The sequence below is a fragment of the Microcaecilia unicolor genome, chromosome 3 (genome assembly GCF_901765095.1).
Source record: "Microcaecilia unicolor chromosome 3, aMicUni1.1, whole genome shotgun sequence".
NCBI classification, from domain to species: Eukaryota; Metazoa; Chordata; class Amphibia; order Gymnophiona; family Siphonopidae; genus Microcaecilia; species Microcaecilia unicolor.
Window position 1 is genome coordinate 96,723,851 of NC_044033.1, and position 21,895 is coordinate 96,745,745.

The following is a 21,895-nucleotide window of genomic DNA, read 5'->3' on the forward strand; positions in this document are numbered from 1 at the left end:
TCCCTGCAGGAGCCCCGCAGGACCTGCTTCCATCCCCACGGGAATCCTGCAGAACTGCTTCCGTCCCCACAGGAACCCAGCAGAACTGCTGCCGTCCCTGTGAGAATTCCGCGGGTTCAATTTAATCATGATTTACAGATTTATTTTTGTGTATTATGTATCCTGTCATCACTGTGTCCAATAACCTGCACCCCTGGCACTTAAACTCGTATAATAGCAGAGGCAGCCTTCCATCATATCAAAGGTTGGCACATGGAGGCTAATTTTATAACAGGGCAACTTCTAAAAGCAGTATTTTAGTCATCTCTTTTAAGCTTGTTTTAAAGGAAGTTCCTAATTTAAAAAAAAAAATAAAGTACTTTTGCAGTGGTCTTCACTAATTTTTAAGTTGGGGGTGGGGGGGACACTTTGGATCCAAATGAGCTGAAGAAGAGCTGCCAGATATCTTCCCATGCTAGGCCATAACACTGCCCCAGCAGCTCACCTTCAGACTTTCCATTGGAGATATCCTCAAAGACCTGGGTGTTTCCAAAAACATTCTCTTTTTAATAGAGAAATGCCTTGTCCATCAGGCATGTGGGTCTTCCCCCCCCTCCCATTCAATTTCCCCTTTCTGTTGTGAGCTTGGGTAGAAAGGCAGAGAGTAGAGAAAAAAAACAGAATGATGTTGAGGGCCTTGCATTGATGAACATCTGCCCTGAGGCAGGCAGCTACATCCGCCAAAACACAGCCCATGTCGGGTCTTCTTGTTTTGGTGCTTTAATAAATCTGCGTTGAGCTATATCTCCATGGTGGATTTGGTCATTGTGTCATTCTCTACTCTTGCTTTGGCTTCTGTGTTTGGATTTCTGTAGAGAGTGTCTTCCTGCTTTAGAGAAACTTTCAGTGCGCTACTGCAGCTTAGGCATGCCCAAAAGCTGTTATAGAATTGGTGCACATTGTAGTGCCTACCTCTTGATGCCAGTTTATAGAGTAGCCCTATAGTCATACACTTTGTTTGTAAAGTTTCGTATTTCTTGCTGAGTACCTTCATATGGGGGTAGATTCAGTAATGGTGCCCAAAGTTAAGTGGAAACTGTCCTTATAGAATACTAGCTTAGTCATTTTCATGCCTAACTTGAGGTGTGAGTATTTATACCTGCCAAAACCTGGTGTAAATGCTTGCACCTAACTACTGTCAGGCACAGAGATGGAAGTATTCTATTACTCTGTGCCTAAATCCTAAGAATTCCCATTACCTGCCCATGCTCCTCCCTTGGCCACACCTTCCTTGTAGTTGAGCCCAAGATTAATTAGTTGCACAGGTTATAGAATAGGGGTGCTGAGCAAACACCTCCATAACCAGTAATTAGTGACAATTTGTGCTTGTTAATGTGACCCCTCCCCCACTCCTTGGGTTCAAAAAGGATATAGTCTGAGCCGAGTGTTTCACCCAGGAATGAAGAAGAGGCACAAAAAAACCCTAAAAGACTTAAATTAATTAAAAAAAAACTTATTTTATTCCGACATGAACTTTATTAACACAAACAGATTATTTAACAGCACAATGGCATTGATCCTCTGTTATTTTATTCCCACAGACCCACTCTATTCCCTACAAGACTCAACTTTAAAGCAACTTTACGTCAGATAAGTAACAGTTCACTTTCCTAAATCTGAAGTTTAAGCATGCATGCAAAAGATTATGTTTTAATGTAAGTCTCTTAACTAGAATTGATTCTTTGCTTTCTTTTCTTTTTCAGGTTCTTCCTCCGGAGAATTCAAGGTAAGTATACATTTTTTCCTCTTTATTTCAGGAAAGTTCAAAAGGATACTTTTGTTGACACCTATTCAGCCGGTTTCTTGTTGTCGGGTTCTGCTAACCGTTGGGTACCATAGACTTGCTGCAGTGTTGAACCCTGGCCAGGGTGCAGGATTCAGGAACTGAAGTGTACCTACTACTCTAGGCTTTAATAAAGCAATAACCCTAAAACCTAACTAAGCCACACAATTTCAGATGCCTACTGCACACACTTCCTATCTAACTTCCCAAAAAAACATATAATTGATGATCCCTATTCTATTTCCCTTCCCCAGAATTTAATTAAATCAAAGAGTGTGCTAAATAATATTTTTTTAAGAATTACTGGCAAAATTCTCAATTTCAGAAATCCTTTTTTTCTTTAAAATCATTTAGGAATTTCATCTTTCAGGATAGCTTTTCACTTTTTAACTCTTTCCAAAACCATCTAAGTTTAAAGGTCTAAAGTGTTCTACAGCTATCACTGGAGCAGGACCTCTTTACCATAACACATTGAGATGATATCAAGATTTATTAGATCCTTTTATCTCCAGTACCAGTTCACTGCCATTCATTCCCCACTAAAGCCCTTAAATACGCGGCAGGCTTTCAATTTAAATTACCAACTGATCACCTTTCACAGCACACTCATCAGGTCCCTTTTTAAATACTTTTTACTTTATTTTTACACAAAATTCTCCCTCAGCTGAGCACTGCTCCTAAACACAGCTCTGCTCAGCTCAGCACTCACCTCCCAACTGTTTAACTGCCAAGCTTGGAACCCTTACCCTAGCTCCTGCTGCCAGCACGAGCTCTACATTCTAACTTCCCTAAATACATAAACCACAGCATTTTAAAATCAAAATAACCACTTTTAAACATGTACACATAAACAACATGTTCAAACAATGTAAATTTGTACCTTTTTTATCCCTGAAGCCTGAAAACCTCCCTTTTTCATCCGTGCACGAGCCTCCTCCCACTCCATCCACGAGACAGCCTCCGGCTCGCGCCATCAGCTGATTCTCCTCTTCTCTCGCGCCTCCTCCGTTACCTGGCGCGTGCACCGTCTCTCCAGCGCGAACCGCTTTAATAACAAAATAAAAACGTCAGGAGAGAGCACCGGAGCCCTCTCCACACCCTCCTGTCTCACCTCATCTTTTTTTAATCTTCAGAACCGGCTCTCCCGCTTAATAGAGCCGGTTCCCTTTAAACTAATGGCTTTCCGGACCCTGCGTCAGATGCATGCGTCTGACGTCAATGCGCGACGTCAGACACTGACGCAGGGCCAATCAGCGTCCAGACTACCCCTCAGGCCTCCCGTTCTTCATCTGCGCTCCGGCCCACTCAACCACTAACCCCGCTCCTGCTCCGCTGCAACTTGCAGCGTCTATGCCGGTCAGACCACCGCTTCCTCGTGCCCCACCGCCTGAACTCAGCATTTTTTTTAAACCCGCTGCGCTACAAGGAGCGCGACTAAAAACATCCAGCCACCAGCACCCGATGTCCCCGCTGCCGCCTGATCCTGCCAAAAGCCCCAAGCCCAAAAGCAACCCGGGCTCCGGCGCGATTCCCAGCTCTGCGCTCCTGCACTCTGCCGATCCCCTCCTAAAAGCGGCCCCAGGTAAGTTTATTTAACCCTTGGGTTACATTAAGGCCACAATTGATTATCACCCACTAAGCCATTACTTTAAAGTGTATCTGCAATCCAAATCCAAATTTGTGCACCTAACTTTGGGCGACCTATACAGAATTTGGGTGGTGGTGACCTTGTTATTTAGGATCTAGACCAAATATCAACAAGACAACAGCTACTAAAATATTGAAGGAAAGGAAAAGAAATTCATATTGGTAGTATATCACCTAGATTACAAAGGTGTTTACCCTTGGCCTTAGCACTAGGGTTAATGATGCTGATAGCAATTATGCAGTATTCAGGTAAAAAGCAATCTTTCTGGTGTACCTTTGGCTATAGCAAGCATGTTTATAACCTGATGCAGTGGGAGATAGACAACAGCTTTTGATGGAAAAATTAAAGGAACTGTATGCATTTAGTAGACCCCTGAAGATAACAATTTTCTCTCCAAATTTCTTGAGCGTGCTATTCACCGCCACTGCCTTGATTTTCTCTCCTCACATGCTATTCTTGACCCACTACAATCTGGTTTTCACCCTCTCCACTCAACCGAAACTGCGCTTACTAAAGTCTCCAATTATCTATTACTGGCTAAATCCAGAGGTCAATATTCCATCCTCATTCTTCTTGATCTTTCCGTTGCTTTTGACACTGTCGATCACAGCATACTTCTCGATAACCTGTCATCACTTGGATTCCAGGACTCTGTCCTTTCCTGGTTCTCTTCCTACCTCTCCCTCCGCACTTTTAGTATTCACTCTGGTGGATCCTCTTCTACTTCTATCCCTCTGCCTGTCGGCGTACCTCAGGGTTCTGTTCTTGGTCCCCTCCTCTTTTCTATCTACACTTCTTCCCTTGGTTCATTAATCTCATCCCATGGCTTTTCCTACCATCTCTATGCTGATGACTCCCAAATCTACCTTTCTACCCCTGATATCTCACCTTGCATTCAAACCAAAGTTTCAGCGTGCTTGTCTGACATTACTGTCTGGATGTCTCAACGCCACCTGAAATTAAATATGACCAGAACCGAGCTTCTCATTTCCCAACCCACCTCCCCGCTCCCCCCGTTTTCTATTTCTGTTGATGGCTCTCTCATTCTCCCTGTCTACTCAGCTCGAAACCTTGGGGTCATCTTTGACTCTTCTCTCTCCTTCTCTGCTCATATCCAGCAGATTGCCAAGACCTGTCATTTCTTTCTTTACAACATCCATAAAATCCGCCCCTTTCTTTCCGAGCACTCTACCAAAACCCTCATCCACACCCTTGTCACCTCTCGTTTAGACTACTGCAATCTGCTTCTTGCTGGCCTCCCAATTAGTCACCTCTCCCCCCTCCAGTCGGTTCAAAACTCTGCTGCCCGTCTCGTCTTCCGCCAGGGTCGCTTTACTCATACTACCCTCTCCTCAGACCCTTCACTGGCTCCCTATCCTTTTCGCATCCTGTTCAAACTTCTTCTACTAACCTATAATGTACTCACATCTGCTGCTACCCAGTATCTCTCCACACTTGTCCTTCACTAGACCCCTTCCCGTGCACTCCGCTTCATGGATAAATCCTTCTTATCTGTTCCCTTCTCCACTACTGCCAACTCCAGACTTTGCGCCTTCTGTCTCGCTGCACCCTACGCCTGGAATAAACTTCCTGAGCCCCTACGTCTTGCCCCATTCTTGGCCACCTTTAAATCTAGACTGAAAGCCCACCTCTTTAACATTGCTTTTGACTCGTAACCACTTGTAACCACTCGCCTCCACCTACCCTCCTCTCTTCCTTCCCGTTCACATTAATTGATTTGATTTGCTTACTTTATTATTTTTGTCTATTAGATTGTAAGCTCTTTGAGCAGGGACTGTCTTTCTTCTATGTTTGTGCAGCGCTGCGTACACCTTGTAGCTCTATAGAAATGCTAAATAGTAGTAGTAGTAAATGACATATTCTGGCGTTTATGTCACAAACCATGTATTTAAATCAAGAAGGTCCTGAAACAAAGAACACACAAAAAAAACGTAACATTCTCAAATTTCTTGGCAAACTGTTATTATTAAGAACTTCCAAGTTTAACTTGATATGTTGCCTTAAAAGTAAGATCTATTAGGCATAATCCAAATATTCAGTTTGGCAGCCCCAGTAAATCTAACAGATTGAGATGGTACCCGCCACATAATATTCACAAAATTAACCCAGTCTGAGAAAGATATGCCATAAAACAAAGAAAGAGTAGATATGGGAAAACAAAAGAAGACATGAAAGAAGACAAAAATCAAAGGGCTCCTTTTACAAAGCTGCACTACAAATCAAAGCGTGCTGAATGTGAAGAAGCCATGGGAATAGAATGGGCTTCTTCACATTCAGCACACCACTAATCAGCAGTGCAACTTTGTAAAAGGAGCCCACAGCAAACACCTACTCATAATCTCTGTCTTCAGCAATATCCTATATACCTCCCCAGTCCAGATGTTCTCTTCTTCCACTTAGCACAAGCACCAGAAGACTGTGAAATGCAGATTTTTTAGGTTTCAGGATAGAAGCTGTGTTAAAATTAAGACATAAAACATTATGTAGTCCTTATAGGAAATTTGAGTGAACATATCAGGACCTTGACAGTACGCATATACGAAAGGTATGCCACATTAAGGTATCATATTTATGCTTCCCTATTATTGCAGCATACCTCTTTCACTGAAAGAAATTTAAAGAGGGCTTTTAGATTATCGAAACACACAAGAAAAAAAACACCCACACATAAAAGATAACACCAGTAAGAACATTTTTCGAATCATATCATTCCACTGATAAGCATATGACAAATATACTAATAGAAACTTGAAAATTATCCATAAGTACATAAGTAATGCCACAATAGGAAAAGACCAAGGGTCCATCGAGCCCAGCATCTTATCCACGACAGCGGCTAATCCAGGCCAAGGGCACCTGGCAAGCTTCCCAAACATACAAACATTCTATACATGTTATTCCTGGAATTGTGGATTTTTCCCAAGTCCATTTAGTAGCGGTTTATAAACTTGTCCTTTAGGAAACCGTCTAACCCCTTTTTAAACTCTGCCAAGCTAACCGCCTTCACCACGTTCTCCGGCAACGAATTACAGAGTTTAATTATGCGTTGGGTGAAGAAACATTTTCTCCGATTTGTTTTCAATTTACTACACTGTAGTTTCATCGCATGCCCCCTAGTCCTAGTATTTTTAGAAAGCGTGAACAGACGCTTCACATCCACCTGTTCCACTCCACTCATTATTTTATATACCTCTATCATGTCTCCCTTCAGCCGTCTCTTCTCCAAGCTGAAAAGCCCTAGCCTCCTTAGTCTTTCTTCATAGGGAAGTCGTCCCATCCCCGCTATCATTTTAGTCGCCCTTCGCTGCACCTTTTCCAGTTCCACTATATCTTTCTTGAGATGCGGCGACCAGAATTGAACACAATACTCAAGCTGCGGTCGCACCATGGAGCGATATAACGGCATTATAACATCTTCACACCTGTTTTCCATACCTTTCCTAATAATACCCAACATTCTATTCGCTTTCCGAGCCGCAGCAGCACACTGAGCAGAAGGTTTCAGTGTATTATCGACAGCGACACCCAGAACATAAGATGTTTGAAATTAAAATGATCAAGCACTTCAAAACAACTACAAATGGATTTAAGAGACACATTTTTAAAACTTCTCACAAGACATTGTCTTCCTATTATTCTGCTGCTTCTACATGTGTCTCCTTCACCTTTCTTACTCTTCTTTAATTCATTGCATATTTTAGCAATAAATATTCTTTAAAAATATAGAGCCTTGAAGGACACCTAAGTATAACACCTGTACCTCCATCCTTTTACCTTAGAGTTCTTTAAAGCTTGGAAAATAAATGCTGATGCTAAAATTCATTCTTAGTTTACAGTACGGTACATTCTTATCTCATTCTCCAATGACCTGAAGAAGAGCATGTAACTTTTAAAAGCTAGTCATGTCGTGGTTGGTTTGGGTTGTGTGAGTTATGTATAGTTATTAGGACAATCCTATAAGCCAAAGACAACCCCTGCTAACTTTTGAGAAGAACTTCAAAATGCTGACTGCTGTAAAAGAGTAAAAGGAATACAGTTGGGTCTGCCAGTGTCATTAATGATTGTATTAAAAAGATAAGAGATTGGTCTTCATCCTACTTCCTTAAACTTTATGCTGATAAAACTAAGATTATCTGGTTTAGTTAGAACATGAATATTATTCTAGACCATATACCAGTTTTCACAGGTAGTCCCTTTGTTATGGAAAAGGTTCTGAGAGATTGCTTGACTCATCTTTGGGTATGGGATCTGATTTTCATAATTTGAATAATAAACTTTTCTTTTTAATCTTAAACAACTCTGATTAGTACATTCTTATTTTACTGATTAACATTTTATAATAATTGTCCAGTTGTTGGTTCTTTCATGACGGGAATATTGTAGTGCTCTTTCTTCAGGTATTTCTGTGAAATTCTTAAATTCTATTTAGTTGATACATCACATTTCAATATACTTCTATATTGCTGATAACTTCAGGTTCTTAGTGGTTTGCAATAATTTAAAAACAAGACAGCTTCTTGGACGGCAAAAACTAGAGAATCTTATTCAAGAACTAATTTTAACAAACTTCTTAAAAAGATAGATTTTTACATTTTTCTTGAATAAGAAAAAAAGATAACCGAGTAGCAAAATAAATATTAAAATCACTCCAGGACCTCGATACTTGAACTGCAAGAAGTCTATCAAACATTTTAAATCTCTTTACTCTCTTAAAAGACAGAAGGATGAAAAGTGAATTATGAAATGATCTTCTATCCCTATTATTGGAAATAAATTCTATATGATCCATTATATAAATTGGGCATTCACCATTTAGGATCTTATATAGAAAGCAAAAGAATTTGAACATAATCCTAGCCTCTATAGGCAAACAACATAACAACAAAATATGAAGACATTTTATCCTTCTTCTGCAGTGAAAAAATAATAATTGGATTTCAGTGTTCTAGATTGCAATTGTCAGAGAACTTGTCTAGGTGCATCCAAATAAATAAGATTACAATAGTCCAATTTAGACAAAAGCAATGCCTATACCAATAATCTGAAATGCTCAAATTCAAAATACTTTCTTATGTGTCTTAAATTCCTCAATAACCACCAGTATCCTCACAACAGAAGAAAGTAAATACCTAGTTTGATCCACCATTATATGGTCCAACAAAGGGTCAGGATTGTTATCAAAAAGTAAATATTTGGTCTTATTGATGTTTAACTTGAATCAATAACGTAGCATCCAGGACCTAATCAGTGTTAAACATCTTTGAACAACTGATGATACTGAATTTATAGATGAGAAAATCGGAATTAACACTGTTACATTATCGGCTTAACTGTAAGTGATGCAGCCCTACTCAATTGCCCTTCCCTGGTTCCTTCTCACACAGTACTTCCCTCGCCCTTAATTTTCTTGTCTGTCTGTATTTTTAGATTGTAAGCTCTATTGAGCAGGGGCTGTCTCTGTGTCAGGTGTTCAGCGCTGCGTGCGTGTAGTAGCGCTATACAAATGCTAATAATAATAATAAGTTCCAAACCTAAAGAATGTAAAATGATATTAAACAGTGTAAGTGACAAAGGAGACCCTTGAGGGACTCCACACGGATTTCTCAAACTATTTGATAACTTTCTATTATATTTTACATTATATGATCTAGAAACCAAAAATCCTCTAAATCACTTCAATACATTACCATCAATGCCTATATAATTAAAGTTTGGAAAGCAAAATATCATAATCCACCAGATCAAAAGCTGACAATAGATCGAGCTGTAGGATTAAACCCTCACCATTTTGACATAGCATGCACCAAACAGTGTCATAAGCAGACACAATAACTGTTTCTGTACTATACTATATTCGAAATCCTGATTGGTTAAAGTGGAGAACATCATGTTGCATTAAGTATGAATTAAGCTGATTATAAACTAAGCCCTACATTAATTTAATGAAAAATGGAATTGATGCAAATGGTATGGAGTTAGAAATTGAACCACTAAACTCTTTCAAATCCTTCATAATGGGTGTTATCATAATTTCTCCTAATGTTTCTGGATAGAGTCCTGAATCCGATGAAACAACACAATCAAAAACTCAAAAGGAGGTGAATTCATCAAAGAAGGTAGAAAAAAGGTCCAATATACAGTGTGATTTAGAATATTTATGAAACAGTGATTTAAATAATGTCCAATCAATAGGCAGAAAATCTGTCCAATTCCTATCATCCACTCACGTCAAAAGAACTAGTTGTAACCTCATCTTTCAGTCTGTGTGAAATTTGAGAATAAGGCTCTAGCTTTTAAGAGTTTATCCTGAAAATAAGATGCCAATTCAACAGCTGTAGCAGTTATATCACCATCTAATTGAGTGAGATTGGAAGTATCAGATAGTCTAGTGACTAGTTGGAAAAGAGCTTTTACATTTGATACATCAGTACCTATCAACTTAGAATACCACAACATTCTTTTAGTAATCAAAGCAGTTTTTATCAATAGTGTTTACCTGTTTCCTCTCTCTTTTTTAAATATTTAAAATTTTCTGCCACTTTCTCTCAAGTGTCCTGCATATTTGTTTTAACCCAAGCAGTTCTGGGTCAAACTATTTGTTAGTCTCTTGTATAATGCTCAGAGCCAGAAACAAGCAGCGGGGAGTGGTGGTAGTCCATTTACTTGGCTGGTGGGGCTTGGCCTCCCTGCCAGCAAAGGTATATCTTTCATGCCCACATGGTGGAGGGGAAGAGAGAGGAATGTGTTGCCCCCCTAGCCAACCCCTGGCCCCACCCCAAATTGCAGGGCTGGCTATGCCCAGAGAGAGAGCTTGTCGTTAAAAATTGTCCAGTATACCACTGGTCAATTCTATTTTCACCTTTATCCTACGCCTCCTCATTCCAGAGCTTCTGTTCAATTGAAAGATACTCGCTTCCTATGAGTCTTTCAGGCTCATTCTCAAAAGAGAAAAGTGTCCAAAAAGTGACACAAGTCTGCATTTGGACGTTTTTCTCACAAAAACATCCAAATCAAATCAGTATGTTCAAAACCACTTTTAGACATTTTTCACTGAAGTCATTAAAAGTGTGTCTAAATCTCAAGGGGGCGTGCCAGAGGCATGTTCAAGGCAGGACTTGGGCGTTCCTAAGACTTTGACGTTTTTCAGCCATAATGAAACAAAACAAAAACATCCAGGACTAAAACTTAGATGTTTTGAACTAGACCTGTTTTTATAAAAAAAAAAAAAAATAGCTGGAATGGGAATTGAACCCACTACACCGGAATCACAGTTCACACCACTAACCACTAGGCTACTCCTCCATAACACAAAGAAGGGTGCCCTTACTCCCTCAGTGGTCATTAATCCCCACCCACCCCAAATAAATGTGATTAAAATATTACTTGCCAACCTCATGTTATACTCATGTCCGTTAGAATAGCAAGCAGGTCCCTGGAGTAGTCTAGTAGTGGTGCAGTACACTGCAGACAGGTGGACATAGGCTTCTACCTCCCCTTACTTGTTACACTTTTGGAGGAAACTGTGAGCCCTCCAGAACCCTCCAAAAACCACCAGAAACCCAATGTACCCACATATTGGTGCTCCCTTCACCTGTAAGGGCTATGGTAGTGGTGTACAGTTGGAGGTAGTGGGTTTGGGGGGGGGGGGCTCAGCAGACAAGGTAAGGGAGCAATGGTGAGATGCGTACCTGGGAGCATTTTATAAAATCCACTGCAGTGCCCCCAAAGATGCCTATTGCTTTCCTGGGATGTCACTTTTCCACTATTCTACCTGATGCCAAGCTTTCTATTTTTTTTAATAACATCCTAGCCTTGTGCCTATTGTTTATTAGAATATTTCAGCTTTGAATTCAGATCTATAGATAAAAAGGAGGTCTCATTACATATATCTAAATACCAGAGTACTATTTTTCCATACTTCATAGCAAGAGTGTACATTCCCTAATTATCTGTCCAAATACAACTGAAGCTTTTACCTCCTCAGTGCATGTAAATGGTTTCATCCCTGTGTGGATTCTTTGGTGCAGTGTTAGGGTTTCTTTCCAACCAAAGCTTTTACCACACTCAGGACATGTAAATGGTTTCACTCATGTGTGATACTGTCTATATATCAAAAAATAACAATGGGGGGGAAGTCTCAACAAGTGCAGCAATTGTTTAAGCATGAAACCTATTGCACACACAAAAAGTCATCATAGGTTTCATGCTTAAACAATTGTTGCACTTGTTGAGACTTTTTCCCCCTATTGTTATTTTTTGATATATATAGACAGTATCACTCTGCTTGTTTTGGTTTTGATTTTTCAATAGCATTAGCAGTAGTGTGGATCGGACTTTACTTATGTATTTTTCACTCATGTGTGGCCAAAGCTTTTACCACACTGCATACATGCAAATGGTCTCTCCTATGTGGACTCTTTGATGCACTGTGAGATTTACATTACATCCAAATCTTTTACCACACTTAGAACATATGAATGGTTTCACTCTATTGTGGATTTTCTTGTGTATTTTGTACATTTTGCATTTGGACGTTATTTGTTTGAAAATGGACCAAAAATGAAACGTCCAAATCACAAAACGTTGTTCCAAACAGTATTTTCAAAAGGGAAAGATAGATGTTCTTTTTTGTTGAAAATTACCTACTTTCCTGTTCTAGATTTGGACGTTTTTGAAAAACGTCCAAATTCAGAAAATGCCCCTCTAAGTCTACTATGGTCTCTATTGCAACCTTACAATCAGTATCTCTCTCTCTCTCTGTATATATATATATATACAGTGGGGGAAATAAGTATTTGATCCCTTGCTGATTTTGTAAGTTTGCCCACTGAAAAAGACATGAGCAGCCCATAATTGAAGGGTAGGTTATTGGTAACAGTGAGAGATAGCACATCACAAATTAAATCCGGAAAATCACATTGTGGAAAGTATATGAATTTATTTGCATTCTGCAGAGGGAAATAAGTATTTAATCCCTCTGGCAAACAAGACCTAATACTTGGTGGCAAAACCCTTGTTGGCAAGCACAGCGGTCAGACGTCTTCTGTAGTTGATGATGAGGTTTGCACACATGTCAGGAGGAATTTTGGTCCACTCCTCTTTGCAGATCATCTCTAAATCATTAAGAGTTCTGGGCTGTCGCTTGGCAACTCGCAGCTTCAGCTCCCTCTATAAGTTTTCAATGGGATTAAGGTCTGGTGACTGGCTAGGCCACTCCATGACCCTAATGTGCTTCTTCCTGAGCCACTCCTTTGTTGCCTTGGCTGTATGTTTGGGTCATTGTCGTGCTGGAAGACCCAGCCACGACCCATTTTAAGGCCCTGGCGGAGGGAAGGAGGTTGTCACTCAGAATTGTACGGTACATGGCCCCATCCATTCTCCCATTGATGCGGTGAAGTAGTCCTGTGCCCTTAGCAGAGAAACACCCCCAAAACATAACATTTCCACCTCCATGCTTGACAGTGGGGATGGTGTTCTTTGGGTCATAGGCAGCATTTCTCTTCCTCCAAACACGGCGAGTTGAGTTCATGCCAAAGAGCTCAATTTTTGTCTCATCTGACCACAGCACCTTCTCCCAATCACTCTCGGCATCATCCAGGTGTTCACTGGCAAACTTCAGACGGGCCGTCACATGTGCCTTCCGGAGCAGGGGGACCTTGCGGGCACTGCAGGATTGCAATCCGTTATGTCGTAATGTGTTACCAATGGTTTTCGTGGTGACAGTGGTCCCAGCTGCCTTGAGATCATTGACAAGTTCCCCCCTTGTAGGCTGATTTCTAACCTTCCTCATGATCAAGGATACCCCACGAGGTGAGATTTTGCGTGGAGCCCCAGATCTTTGTCGATTGACAGTCATTTTGTACTTCTTCCATTTTCTTACTATGGCACCAACAGTTGTCTCCTTCTCGCCCAGCGTCTTACTGATGGTTTTGTAGCCCATTCCAGCCTTGTGCAGGTGTATGATCTTGTCCCTGACATCCTTAGACAGCTCCTTGCTCTTGGCCATTTTGTAGAGGTTAGAGTCTGACTGATTCACTGAGTCTGTGGACAGGTGTCTTTCATACAGGTGACCATTGCCGACAGCTGTCTGTCATCAGGTAATGAGTTGATTTGGAGCATCTACCTGGTCTATAGGGGCCAGATCTCTTACTGGTTGGTGGGGGATCAAATACTTATTTCCCTCTGCAGAATGCAAATAAATTCATATACTTTCCACAATGTGATTTTCCAGATTTAATTTGTGATGTGCTATCTCTCACTGTTACCAATAACCTACCCTTCAATTATGGGCTGCTCATGTCTTTGTCAGTGGGCAAACTTACAAAATCAGCAAGGGATCAAATACTTATTTCCCCCACTGTATATATATATATATATATATATATATATATATATATATATATATATATATATATATATATATATATATATATATATATATATAGATGGATAGATATATAGATAGATATATAGATATAGATATATATATATATATAGATAGATATAAATATAGATATAGATATTCCACATTTGATATACCACCTTCCTGTAGATACAGTCTCTGTCTTCCCTGTTTTGGTGATATCTTTAAAGATATTTTATTCTGAACCATGGACTTTTGAGCAACTGTCAACCTTTTCTAGTTTAAGACCTGCTCTATCTCCTTTTTAAATGTTGCCAGCAGCCTGGTTAAAGTGGAGACCATCTCTGTGGAATAGGATCTACCTTCCCCATAATGTTGCCAGTTCCTAAAAAATCTAAATCCCTTTTTCCTGCACCTTCACTTTGTCCATACATTGACATTCCAGATATCTGCTTCAAGAACCTCCCTTTCATATTTTCCTAAGTTGTTGGTACCCACATATGCCAAGACAGGAGGCTCCTCTCCAGCACTGTCTATAATCTTATCTAGGTGACGCAGGAGGTCTGGCACCTATGCACCAGTCAGGCAAGTGACCAAGCAATCTTCATATCCACCAGCCATCCATAGATATAGATATAGCTATCTGCCTGCCTAATGATCAAATCTTCAACTACAAGGCCATCCAAACTCTTCCCTCCTGGTCAGAAGCCCATGAAGACACATCCTTTGTGTGAGCAGATATTGCATCCCCTGTAGGGTAAATCCTGGCTACAGGATCACTTCCTGCTTCTCCACAGTGATGTTCATCATTTGTGAGATCTTTTCTTCTATGGCAGCACAGAGGTTGCCAGACTAGAGGTGAGACTTCTTTATTATGTCTCTGTAGGCCTCCTCTATAAACTTCTCTGTCTGCCTCAGACCCTCCAAGTCTGCTTTTCTAGCCTCCAGAGATTGAACCCATCCCCTAAGTGCTAGAACCTCTTTGCACCAAGTACACACATATGACTTCTCACCAACTGATAGATAAACAAACTTGTGACACTCATTGCAAAAGACTGGATAGCACCCATCTCGGTGCTGGACTGCTGCCTGCATTTTGTCATTGGTAATTTCTTAATTAAATTGCTAATGGAGTGGGAATATGTAAACTAAAGTCTCCTAAGATTGCTAGTTATATGCTAGGCTATGCTAATATTTAGGGCTTTATTATTATTATTATTAATATTATGAGTAGGTTCCCCTACTGAAACTGACTGAGATATGCTAATTAAATTTGTAGTCACCTAATTGGTTCAAGGGCCTATAAATCAGAGCTCAAGCTAGTTGGGAATTAAAGTCTAAACTGAGGCTTCCTGCCTTTTAGCTGTGCTTTATACTGATACTATAGTAACTGTAAAATAGCCCTCTTAAATGCATGGGACTGTAACAGAGACTTTATATGCTAAGAAAAACTATTCCTTAAACTCCTTTGCTAAGTGAGGAGAGTAATTTAAAATAAAGTCCATGAGGTTATCTATTTAATTCTAAGTCTACCTTTTACCATATTTAGAAACAATTTCCAGCAACTTACCAGTGAACATCTCTCCCTCTCTGGGAGTCTTCTCACAGCACCTGTTCTGGAATGGGTGGAGAGAGAGGAGATTGTGTGCTAGGGGAGTAAGTGGGGTATGTGTATGCAGAGGGAGGGGATGGGTGGAGGGACTGGGTTGTGTGCTGGGAGAGGGGTATGTCTGCAGGGGAGGGGATGGGTAGAGGGATGGATTTGTGTGCTGGAGGTAAGGCGTGGACATGTGTGCTGGGGTAAAAGGGTAGTGATTGGGGTATGTGTATTGAGAGGAAGGGGTGGGTGGAGGGAGGGGGTTGTATGCTGGGAGAGGGGTGGGCATGTGTGCTGGGGTAAAAGGGTGGTGCAGGAGGGTGAATTTTACCTTTATTGAAAATTGGTCAGAATGAGCTTTTGTCTGGCACAGACTGCTAGTTGGTGTGCTCCCTTGTCTGCTCTGTGGGCATTTGGGGAGAAGGTTCCTCATCCTCTTGGTCTGGTGGCTGCTTCTGTGGTTGCTGTTTCTCCTCTGGCAGTGTCTGTCTTCTTTGGAGAGCCAGGTTGTGCAGCATGCAGCAGGCCATGAAAAGTTTGACAACCTTTTTAGAGCTGTAGAGGAGCTCCGCTCCGCAATGATCCAGACATCTGAAGTAATTATTGAGCTAGCTAAAGGTCCATTTTATGATGGTGTGGGTGATATTATGCCTTTTGTTGTACTCCTCCTCTGTCTCATTTTTGGACTATAGGAGTTATGAGCCAGGTTCACTGTGGGTAGCCTCTGTCACCAGTGGAGGGAAACAGAATAAGTCATGGGTGTGTATTGGCTGGTAGGGTGAACTTGTGGAGGTGGGGTAATGGTTTCTTGGGGCATCTAGAGGGAGGGATTGTATTGAAGGTTAGGAGGTATGGGGTTTAGGAATCCTAGGAGCCAACCACTGGTGATCTCCCCTCGGCCAAACCTACAGTAGATTCAAGTTTGAAGTTTAATAGTACTATGAAGACTAATGAAAGGGTGGTATATCAAGTACTTATAAAACTTGAAACTTGAATCTACTGCAGGTTTGGCCAAGGAGAGATCACCAATGGTTGGCTCCTAGTGCTATTTGTATATATATTGATTAACCAAGAGAGAGAGAGAGAGAGAGAGAGAGAGAGAGAGAGAGAGAGATCTATGTATATATACACATACAGATATATTTATTTATTTAGATTTTGCTCACACCTTTTTCAATAGTAGCTCAAGGTGAGTTACATTCAAGTACCACTGGGTATTTCTCTGTCCTTGGAGGGCTCACAATCTCATGCCCACAGTCTCCCCCTGGGCATCATAAATGGCCTGTATGTTCATGGAGTGATATGATTTTCTATTCTTGTAGGTATCCTCTTGTGCCCAGAGAGATAGGGGAAGGTCTGAGTGTGACATGTGTGCAGTCAATAAGGCCTATGACCAAGAGGATGCAGTCTATGATATAGAACTGAGCCATATTTTTTCTGGAATGCCTGGGTGGTAATGGGGAAGGTAATCTAGTGTGAAGTGTAGGTGAGGAAGGCATTGAGAAACTGGACAAGACAGTTGGAGATGGCAGACTGGGTGAAGCTTGCATTAACTGCTAGTACTGGGAGAACACACAGGTAGGGAGGTATAATGGGAAGTGTGGGGGGTTGAGGACAGTGAGGGTTTGGTGATGGAAGGGGGCAGATACATAGGAAGGGATGGGTATGGCTGGGGGTGGGGCTAGCAGATTTGGGCAAGGAGCTGAGGAGGTAAGACACAGAGGAGGCAAGGCAGGAAAAGTGAAGTTTAGCCACCAAAGCATTCAGCACATCCATGATTGACGTGCAGGTGTCCCACCACCATAGGTGCAACCCACTGACCCCAGAAACACCACTGTGCACATCTCCACCTACCACACCTCGTGAGACCAGCAGCAGCAGCACCCGCATCAGCACAAAATCATGAAATAAACGCCATCTGCCCAAACACTCACTCTTCTGTTACTAACAAACAGTCCTGACATACACAGCTGCAGCACAAAGCAGCCACTCTTCCATCACCAGCAAACAAACACACAGTTGCAGCACAGAGCACAGGGATGAACTGGAAGTGGACACAATAGAGGAACAATGAAAGACAGAGGACAAGCAGGTAGGGAGGTATAATGGGAAGTGTGGGGGAAGGGGGCCAGATATGGAGAAAGGGATGGGTGTGGCTGGGGAGAGGAGCAGATGTGGGCAAGGAGTTGAGGAGCTAAGACACAGAGGAGGGGAGACACAGAGGAGGCAAGGCAGGAAATGTGAGTGGTCAAAAGGCTTGGTCTGCGCCAAACACACAAAGGTAACAAAGTACTCAGCAACTCTCCTCTCAGCAAATTCACACATGGGTCTAAATACAAATTTAGCCTTACCCTAGATGCTTTTAAAGCAGGTCTAATTCTGCACATTTTTCTTTCCACCCCCCACAAGTTATTTTGCTATCTCTTATTGCCAAAAAAAAAAGTTCATCACGTAATACCACCCATTTCACGTCCATGAAATGCCCTCTCTGGGAACGTCTCCCTTACGGTGACTATCAGATTTGGACATTTTTTGATTATACACTTCAAATGTTTTTTTTTCTGTGAGAAATATGTATGTTATGCCAGTTTTGGGATGTTTTCCTTGCTTTGATTATGAGCCCCAAATTTTAGATGGACAAGTATAAAGTGTTACATGTATGGAAAAATATTCTTAACTATAATTATGTGATGTTAAGTCATCACCCAGAGAAAGAATGTTAGAGCCATTGTGGACAATAAGTTGCTATTCTCAGATCAGTGTACATCAGAGGTCAAAAACATTTATAGAAATTTTATAGAATGCTAGGAAATTATTCAGAAATGAATAGGGAATAAATAGAGAATAATACCTCTGTATTAATCTATGGTGTAACTAAACCTTGAGTATTGTATATAGTTCTGCTTGTGGCAGAACTTGAAAAGGGCAATCAACATGAATAGATGATGGCATGGCTTCCCCATGAAGAATAGCTAAGATGGTTAGGGTTGTTTACTTGGAGAAAAGGCTTAGAAGAGATATTATAGAAATATAGAAATTGAGGTGTAGTATGGAATTGGCAATTAGAGAATGACTGTTTACATTTTCAAATAATATTGAAACAAGGAAACACCCCATGGAAGTAATAGGTGGCATATTTAACACAGAATGAAGAATCTATTCTTTCACTCAACACAAAATAAAGCTGCAGAATTTGTTGCTTGAAGTTAGCACAGCAGGTTTAAAAGTATTTAAAAAATTCACAGAGGAAAAATTAGGATTGAGACAGTCACAACTTATCTATGGGTATGAACGATAAGGAATGGATCAGCTCCTTAGGATCTTACCAGGTGCAGGCGACCTCAGTTGTCCACTGTCAGAAATAGGATGCTGGTTTACTAGATTTTTGGTAAGACTCAAAAAAGTACATCTTATGTTCACATACTATGTCCTCAAGCCACACTTAACTGATCTAATTTTCAGAATGTCCATAATGAATATGCAAGAGATTTTCTTACAGTAGAGATCACATGTTTGCAAATCTGTTTCATGCATATTCATTGTGAAAATCCTGAAAACTTGTGAGTTATGAAACAACACTGAGAAAGACTGTCTTTAAATAAATTGATATTTGTGGTTATTTTTGTGAATAGACTGAAGTATGTTATTAAAGAATATTTAGTGACTTCACTAGTGTGCTACAAATTATATATACTTGTTTTTACAGACAATGTCACAGATAAAAATTCAGCAGTGTACCCATCATTTAATCTTTACACATATAACTGGACATTTAAATATGTGCATATTTCAGCAGCAGATAGCTCTATAAGTGCCACTTAGAAAAATCCACATATAACTTTAAATGTCTGGTTATACTTTTGAAAGTTATACCTGCTATTTATCTATTGGCAGCTAGACATATAAATTATATGTTCAACAGCTGAATTTCGCTACTGAATGTATGAGTTTTTACTTTGATCTAGGCCCATTTTCTCCACTTTTTCTAACCCATTACTTTGGGTGTTTTATGAATAATAATGGCCAAAATTATATACATAGAAATGTAGATGTATATATACAGATACAAATATAGATCTAGATAAAGACAGAGATGTAGATGTAGCTGTAGACAGCAATATAGCTTTGATTGTTGATATACAAATGTAGACATAGATATGGATACAAATATAGATATAGTTGTAAACATAGATGTAGATACAGATAGACACCTAGGTGTAGATATAGATAGACACAAATATAGATCCAGATATTGAAGATGTGTGTGTGTGTGTATAGATAGATAGATAGATAGATAGATAGATAGATAGATAGATAGATAGATAGATAGATACTGCTGGGGGAGTAAATCTCCTCCACTCGACAGAAAACAATAATATTTGGGTGTATTGATCTATAAAATACTTCTATTTTGTTACAATTTAGGTAGCACACAAACCTCTCATTCCTTTCCTTTTTTGTTGAATACCTTATTATTGCATTAGCATTCAATGCATCCTTGCTTTCTTTTGCTCATTCAACTACATCGGTGACAATTATATTTTAGCAGGGCTTTTTTTGAGGGGGTACTGAGTACCTGCATCTTTTCCATTGTCTGCTAAAATTGACCCATAGAATCCAAGTTTTAATGATAGAGCTCAGGTTCTACACACCAATCCTGGCTTGTCATAGATTCTATGAGTGCTCCTCCTCCTTACCTACAAATGCACTCAGTCTGCGGCTCCTCACTACCTCTCCACCCTCATCTCCCCCTATGTTCCCGCCCGTAACCTCCGCTCACAGGACAAAGCCCTTCTCTCAGTACCCTTCTCCACCACTGCCAACTCCAGGCTCCGCTCATTCTGCCTTGCCTCATCCTATGCCTGGAACAATCTTCCTTTACCCATACGCCATGCCCCCTCCCTACCCATCTTCAAATCTCTGCTTAAAACTCACCTCTTCAATGCTGCCTTCGGCGCCTAACCGCTTGAGAAATATAGAATGCCCCAATCTATCCACCCTATCAGATTAACTGTTCACTCGTCCTCTAGATTGTACACTTGTCTTTAGATTGTTCTCTTGTCTTTTAGATTGTAAGCTCTTTCAGCAGGGACTGTCCTTCTATGTTTAAATTGTACAGCGCTGCGTAACCCTAGTAGCGCTTTAGAAATGTTAGGTAGTAGTAGTAGTAGTAGTGGTTGCAGGGGGCCTGGCTATTGTGGGGTGGGGCCCTCAGTGATCACCCCACTCCTAAAAGGTGGCCTAGCATTTGAGTACTGGCACCTTTTTTGCTAAAAAAAAAAATATCCACACTGTATTTTAGAGACTGCTAACATAGATACCTTTACAGGCACCCATTAGTTTTGAATTTGCTCTGTTATATCCACCTTGGCTCTTGCCATTAAAAAATGCACCATTCTGCTAATCATTTTGGCAGTATGATCAAAAATATATATTTTTTTCTGAAACCTATTTTCCTGTATAATGTTTGCTTACAGAGACCACATTCCTCCAACCTATCAGATGTGGAAACTTTCCTTTCACTAAGGGGCCCTTTTACTAAGGTACACTGAAAAATGGCCTGTGGTAGTGTAGGCATGGATTTTGGGCACACACAGAATCATTTTTTAGAGCACTTGTAGAAAAGGCCTTTTTAAAAGTTTTGCCGAAAATGAACATGCGGTAAAATGAAAATTGTCACGCGTTCATTTTGGGTCTGAGACCTTACCGCCAGCCATTGACCTAGTGGTAAAGTCTTATGCGGTAACCAGGCAGTAATGACCTACACGCGTCAAATGCATGTCAAAAATATAAAAAATTATTTTTCAGATACATGTTTCAGATGCGCACCAAAAATGAAATTACCACAAGAGCCATGCGGTAGTTGAATGGTACCTCCATTTTGGTGCACGTTGCGCATGCGTAGATGCTTACGAAGTTTAGTAAAAGGGCTCCTAAATAAGCTGTGGACATGAAAATGTGGAGCTATTCATATAAAAATGCTAGGAGTACATCTGTGAAATGCTAAAAGCATAGTTTAAAAAGCTATCGAGATTGAAAAAGTCACAGTTTGTGCAATCAGAACATTTTTTTTGTTTTGTTTTGAACAGACCCTAACATTTTCTAAGCATGTTTTACTGTATTTTTCTAGCTTGATTTGATATCTCTGCAATATGAGTATAATCTTCCAAAGGGGGATTCTGTCAATGTGGCTAATCTCATGCAGATGTGCTATAACTTCTAAACTGTTGTGACACTGTCCTTAAAATTGTCTAAAAAAGGAATTTAAAAAAAAACACAGAAAAAACCAAACATTTTACCAACCCGGTGTGGTCAATAATTACTCTTTAATAACATTCATATTACAAACCAAAGTAGCAGTAAGAATTACCAGTAGAGTATTAATAAACAGGAATAAGTTAATAGTGCATAAAGGTTTTCCAGTGGAACAGTAGGGGAGTTGAA